The sequence below is a fragment of the Rhinoraja longicauda genome, chromosome 38 (assembly GCF_053455715.1).
Source record: "Rhinoraja longicauda isolate Sanriku21f chromosome 38, sRhiLon1.1, whole genome shotgun sequence".
Classification (NCBI taxonomy): Eukaryota; Metazoa; Chordata; class Chondrichthyes; order Rajiformes; family Arhynchobatidae; genus Rhinoraja; species Rhinoraja longicauda.
Window position 1 is genome coordinate 6,628,536 of NC_135990.1, and position 6,804 is coordinate 6,635,339.

The window sequence follows — 6,804 nt, forward strand, 5'->3', positions numbered from 1 at the left end:
TTCGTGATTCTGCTAACCACAATGGTGTCTTCTGCAAACGTAGATGGAATTAGTGCTGAATTTGGCCGTACAGTCAAGAGTGTAAAGGGAATATAGTAGGGGACTGAGAACTCATCTTTGCAGGGCACCGGTGTTGAGAGTTATCATGGAGGAGGCGTTGTCACCTACCCTCACTGTTTGAGGTCTGTGGTTCAGATAGTTGAGGATCCAGTGGAAGAGGGGGAAGTTGATTCTTAGATCCCAGAGTTTGGATTTGAGTTTGGTTGGGTTTATGGTATTGAAGGCAGAGATATGGTTGATAAATAGGAGTCTAAGGTAGGAGTTCTTGGTGTCTAGGTATTCCAGAGATGTGTTTAGTGCCAGGGAGATGTCGTCTACTGTGCACCTGTTGTGACAATAAGCAATGGATCATGGCTAGCTGGGAGGATGGAGTTATTGTGCGCCATCACCAGTCTCTCGAAACACTTCATAACCTAACCTCACATGGACCTACAAAGTCTTTTTTAATTGCCTCAACTAATCGTCAGCTCCAATAATTGCCATTAGAGGATGGAATGGAATGCCAGTTGGCCACCTCAACTAATTGCTAGTTCCCTTGAATGGCATAATGGGCATAGTTTGGCATTGGGTTGGCACCATAGTCTAATTGTTTGCCACTGGGCTGTTTAGTTTAGAGAAATAGCATGTAAACAGATCCTTCTGCTAATGTTAATGTTTGCAACTATTTCCTTTAAGTTCTTGAGATGGAATTTATATCATCTGTGAGACTCATCGCTCTTTGGTGAAACTATTTTCTTCACTGGTGTAACTTCTTTGTGTTAATTTTGAACAAATGTACTTCGCTGATTCAATGTTAATTTCCTTGGGATGTTTGTCATTCCTTCTTCGTCCTTGACTAAAAGAACTAAGATAATATGTCTGGTACATCCTCATATCATCTTATCATATCATATATCATCATATCCTTATATCACTTGTTAAGCAACCCACCTGCTTCTGATCACCTCCTTTTTCAAGATATAATCATTTGATTTTTTTATTGATGATTTTAATGATGGGCAGGACTGTGGTGCAGTGGTAGAGTTGCTGCCTTACATATTGCTGCATACAGCACCAGAGACCTGGGCTCGAGTGTCGTCTGTACGGAGTTTGTTCGTTCTCGCCGTGACCGCGTGCGTTTTACTCCGAGATCTTCGGTTTCCTCCCACACTCCAAAGACGTACAGGTTTGTAGGTTAATTGGCTTGGTATAAATTGTAAATTATCCCTAGTGTGTGTAGGGTAGTGTTCATGTGCGGGGATCACTGCTAGGTTCGCTGGGCCGAAGGGCCTGTTTCCGCACTGTATCTCTAAACTAAACTAAAACTAATTTTGAAACTCTTCGCAAGGTATATTTTAATATTATTTTTACAACTGTTTGTTCATTCTTTGTATCTTTTCCATCACCAAGATATGGGTTTGTTTTTTGCTTGTATTTGAGCTTGTGATGGACTGAGCTGTTTCTGGTTCATGCAAGTCAAGAACAGAGCAGTCATTTAAAAGTGAGATGAGTAGGAAACTTCTACATGTAGAGGGTGGTGAATTTCTGGCAAGAATTGAAGGCAAGAATATTGGGGGCATCTAGAGAGGAAGTAGATACAGTTTTGAAAGACCAGGGAACCGAGGACGAATGAGAACACGAGATAAGGATTGGGGCAGATTGGCCATGATCATATTGAATGCAAGGGCAGGCTAAAGGCCTACTCCTGATCCTATTTCCTTAAATTCTTATTATCTCAGTTCTTGCTACAGATGGATTTGTTAACTATTGTGACCTTCACAATTTGCAATTATTGCATTTATCTTTGATCAAAATTTTCACAAGCATTTGTTACACAAACACTTGTATTTTTTCATTCATTTGATTTCCCTTCAATTTGTTGCTCCTCCTCTTCCTGAACACTTTGACCGATATCTCTGAGTGTATTGTGTCCAAATGTTTTATGCAAGCTGTATATAGAAAGTGATGCTCATCTTATCAAAGCAATCAGTAACAGAACCTCGGGGGTTTTATCTATAGCCCCTGACCTCACAGTGTTTTACTTGTGGAACATGTCACTTACATAAATCAAATTTCTCCCATCTGTCATCGAACGTAGAACAGTACAACATAAGTACAGGTCATTAGGCCCACAATGCCAGTGGCGAACATGATGCCAAGTTAACCTAAGCTCATCTGCCTGCACATGAAATGCCATTATCCTATCTGCCTCCACCATCAACCATTGCATCGAAAGAATACATAATAAAATAAAGATACAGTAGTCGCCATGGATCTTATAATATATATCACCGCTTATGTGTGACTAACATAAGTACAGGTAAACTGATATCGACAAAGGCAGTCCAAACGTAGCCTGTTGAATGTCACTCAAAGTTCAAGTGTTAGGCCTGGTACTTCACGGTGGGCCGGCAGGCACGACCTGCACGTGTACGGTACAGTCCCGCTGGAGACGAGACCGGTGGAATCGACCCCAGAGAGTGCGGTGAGATTGCTGGCGATGGGACGGGAGACGATGGCGGGAGGTGAGGTGGTGAGGTGGCGAGGCCACAGGCGAGGCCGGAAGGGCTGACAGACCGGGCAGCGGAGGCATAGACAGGCCGGTGTCCTCAGAGGGGTGCGGGTGGGTTAAATTTGAGTGGTTGGGCAGGAACAGAGGTGGTGCCAGTTCACACACTGCAGGATGTGCTGTCGGTTGCGCCTGTAAATTCCGCCGTCGGCTTCGACTAAATACGAACGAGGCTCGGGCGCTGGCCGAGATATCACCCCCAGGCGGTCGTGACCCTTTTCGGTCCGTAGGCGGACCACCTGACCGTTAGCCAGTGGTGGCAGAGGCCTGCTCGTCTTGTCGTACCAGCGTTTTTTGATGTCACATTTCCGTTGCAGCTGGGACTGAACATCAGATGGAAAGCGAACTCGTGGCTCCAGTGTATGTTTTGCAATGGGTAAAGTGGTTCTTGTCTGCCTGGACATTAGGCGTTGTGCGGTTGAACCAAGGATTGGATCGCGGGAGATGTTCCGCAGGTTTAGTAAGTCGAGGAAAACGTCGGATCCCGCTCTGCGGGAACGTTCCATCACCTGCTTGGCACTCCGGACGGCACGCTCCGCTAGCCCGTTAGACTGAGGGTACTCGGGGCTACTAGTGATGTGGCAAAAGTCCCAGCTTGCAGCAAATTCTTAGAATTGGAGGCTGGAGAATTTGCTGCCGTTGTCGGAGAGTAGGCAATGAGGAGCCCCGTGGACGGAGAAATGGCGTGCAAGCCTCTGGATCACTGCCGCGGAGGTGAGGCTCGGGAGCAGATCGATCTCGAACCACCCGGAGTACGAGTCGACTATGACTAAGTACCGCTTCCCTTTCCACTCAAAAATGTCAGTTGCCACGATGGACCACGGGAGGTCAGGAACCGGGTGTGCGAGGAGCGGATGTTTCTGCTGGTGCGGCGCCAGGCTGTTGCACACCGCACAGGACTCTACTTTTTGACGAATATAGTCAGACATTCCAGGTCGGAAGAACATGCTCTTAGCTCTCAAGATCGTCGCTTCTGTGCCTGGGTGTCCCCCATGGACGTTGTCGAAATATTTGCCATGTAAGGAGGCAGGAATCACAGGTTTGTGGCCCTTTACGACAATACCACCCTGCAGGACGAGCTCGTCGCGGACGGAGAAGAAGGGCCGTAAGGCAGCCAGCAGTCTGTTCTTCTTGACCGGCCATCCATGTCTTATGACAGAGGATAATGCTAGGAGGGTGTCATCGGCGGCAGTCTGGGCTGCCAGGTCCTCCAGGCAGGACGAGGGGACGTAGGAGACCATCATGACGGCAAACCCGTTCCCTGTCGAAGGAGAGCCGCAGGTTGCCCGCGGAGCTCGAGAAAGGGTGCCGCCAGGTGCATGTCCTTGCCCCGCTTGTAGACTAGAAAGATGTCGTACCTCTGAAGCTGCAGCATCAAGTCAAATTTATTTGTCACATACACATACACGATGTGCAGTGAAATGAAAGTGGCAATGCCTGCGGATTGTGCACACATTTTTTTTACAGTTACAGCATATAAATAAAGTTAATAAGTTACTATAGTGTAGACAAAAATTTAGTCTCTGGCGTTATAAAAGTTGACAGTCCTGATGGCCTGTGGGAAGAAACTCCGTCTCATCCTCTCCGTTTTCACAGCGTGACAGCGGAGGCGTTTGCCTGATCGTAGCACCTGGAACAGTCCGTTACTGGACTGGGGTCCCTCATGATCTTGCTTGCTCTGGATCTGCACCTCCTGATGTATAGGTCCTGCAGGGGGACGAGTGTAGTTCCCATGGTGCGTTCTGCCGAACGCACTACTCTCTGCAGGGCTATCCTGTCCTGGGCAGAGCTGTTCCCAAACCAGACTGTAATGTTGCCGGACTGGATGCTCTCTGCAGCCCCAGAGTAGAAGCAATGGATCCTCAGAGACACTCTAAATTTCCTCAGTTGTCTAAGGTGGTAAAGGCGCTGCTTTGCCTTACCCACCAGTGCGGCAATGTGCGTTGCCCACGTCAGATCCTCTGTGATGCGGACTCCCAAGTATTTAAAACTGCTCACCCTATCCACAGTAGACCCATTTATCTCCAGTGGTGTGTACGTCCTTGGATGTTTAGCCCTTCTGAAGTCCACAATCAGCTCCTTCGTTTTAGTGACATTCAAGAGGAGCCTATTGTCCTGACACCAGAGTGCCAGATCTGCCACCTCCTCCCGGTAGGCCTTCTCATCGTTGTTGGAGATCCGGCCCACCACCACAGTGTCATCAGCAAACTTGATGATGGAGTTTGAGCTGAACCTGGCCCCACAGTCATGTGTGTACAGGGAGTACAGTAGGGGGCTAAGGACGCAGCCCTGGGGGGATCCTATGTTCAGGGTGAGGGAGCTAGATGTGTGTTCCCCCATCCTGACCACTTGGGGCCTGGCGGTGAGAAAGTCCAGGACCCAGGCACACAGAGGGGTGCTAAGCCCCAGTTCCAGCAGCTTCTCAACCAGTCTGCTGGGGACTATTGTGTTGAATGCTGAACTAAAGTCAATGAACTGCGTCCTCACATAGCCCCCCTGGTTGTCCAGATGAGAGAGAGTGGTGTGTAGAACCTGGGAGACCACATCATCCGTGGACCTGTTCGGACGGTATGCGAACTGTAGTGGGTCCATGTTGCGAGGAAGGAGGGCGCAGATGTGCTTCTTAACTAGCCTCTCAAAGCATTTCATGACAACCGAGGTGAGGCCACCAGTCGGTAGTCATTTAAGCACGCTGGAGAGGCATTCTTTGGCACCGGTACAATGATGGATCTTTTGAAGCATGCAGGGACCACGGACTTGGCCAAGGAGAGGTTGAATATTGTGGTGAGCACTGGAGCAAGCTGAGTAGCACAAGACTTTAGCACTATACCATCTGGGCCTTCAGCTTTCCTCGTGTTCACACGCGTCAGAGCCCACCTCACCTCATGCTCGGACACCGAGAATGTGTGCACATCCCCGGCGGTGGATCCCCCTCCAGCCTCGCTAGCCAGCGCCCCTTCGGTGCTGTTTTTAGACGGCAAGCTGGTGGTGTTACCCGTCTCAAACCGTGCATAAAAAGAGTTCAGGTCATCAGCTAAGGAGGAGCCGGCACTTCCGGTTGAGCGGGTGCTGGACCTGTAGCTAGTTATTGTCCGTAGCCCCTGCCAAAGGCGCCTGGTGTCCTGCTGCTCCATCTGTGACTCCATCTTGTCCCGGTACCTCCTTTTTGCATCCTTCACTGCCTTTCGCAGTCGGTAGGACTCTCCCTTGCAGTCGTCCATGTTGCCGGATGCCAGGCCAGAATTGTAAGCAGCGGTGCGAGCATTCAAGGCCACGCGAATAGACCTGTCCACCCAGGGTTTTTGGTTAGGGAAGATACTGACCCTTACCGTGGGGATGATGGTATCGGCTATTGAGGCAATGGTCCTTAACCGCTTCCGCAAACTCATTTACGTCTCTGGAACTTGCTTGGAACATGTTCCAGTCGACTTCGCTAAGTGCATCTTGCAGCATGGCCTCTGAATGGTCAGCCCACCGCTTTACGTCCCTCGTCACTGTCGCTTCCCGTACTATCCGTTGTTTATGCTCCGGCAGCAGGAAAATGGCAGCGTGGTCAGATTTTCCAAAAGGAGGGAGAGAAACGGCCTTGTAGCCTTTCCTGAACGGCGTGTAGCAGTGGTCCAAAGTTCTTTCCCCCCTCGTGACACACGTGATGTGTTGGTAGAAGTTGGGCATGACCTTTTTGAGATTTCCCCTATTGAAATCTCCAGCCACCAGCACAGCCGCATCAGGGTTCTTGTTTTGGTGTCGACACAACACATCGTGTAGGGTCGACAGTGCCACGTTGGTGTCCGCATCCGCTGGAGCCGCGCAGGGGCGGCGTGCATTGGCTTGCTTACAATGCTAATGAGTGGCTGGTGGTCTGTTTCGATCGTGACCTTCTTGCCGAAGATGAAATCATTGAATTTTCTGCAAGCGAAGATGACCGCTAGCAGCTCTTTCTCGATTTGCGCATATCGTTGTTCGGTGTCTGTCATAGTACGAGAGGCGTAGGCAACAGGTCTGTGGCCGTCACTGCTGTGTTGAAGGCAGACGGCACCCAGTCCATACTGCGAGGCATCGCAAGACAGCGTGACGGGCAGCTTGACATCGTAGTACGTGAGTGTGGGGGCACAAGACATCTGTTGTTTCAGAGTGTCGAACGCTCTCTGTTGCTGTTCATGCCAGCCCCAAACAGTGTCTTTGTGAGTTAGTAG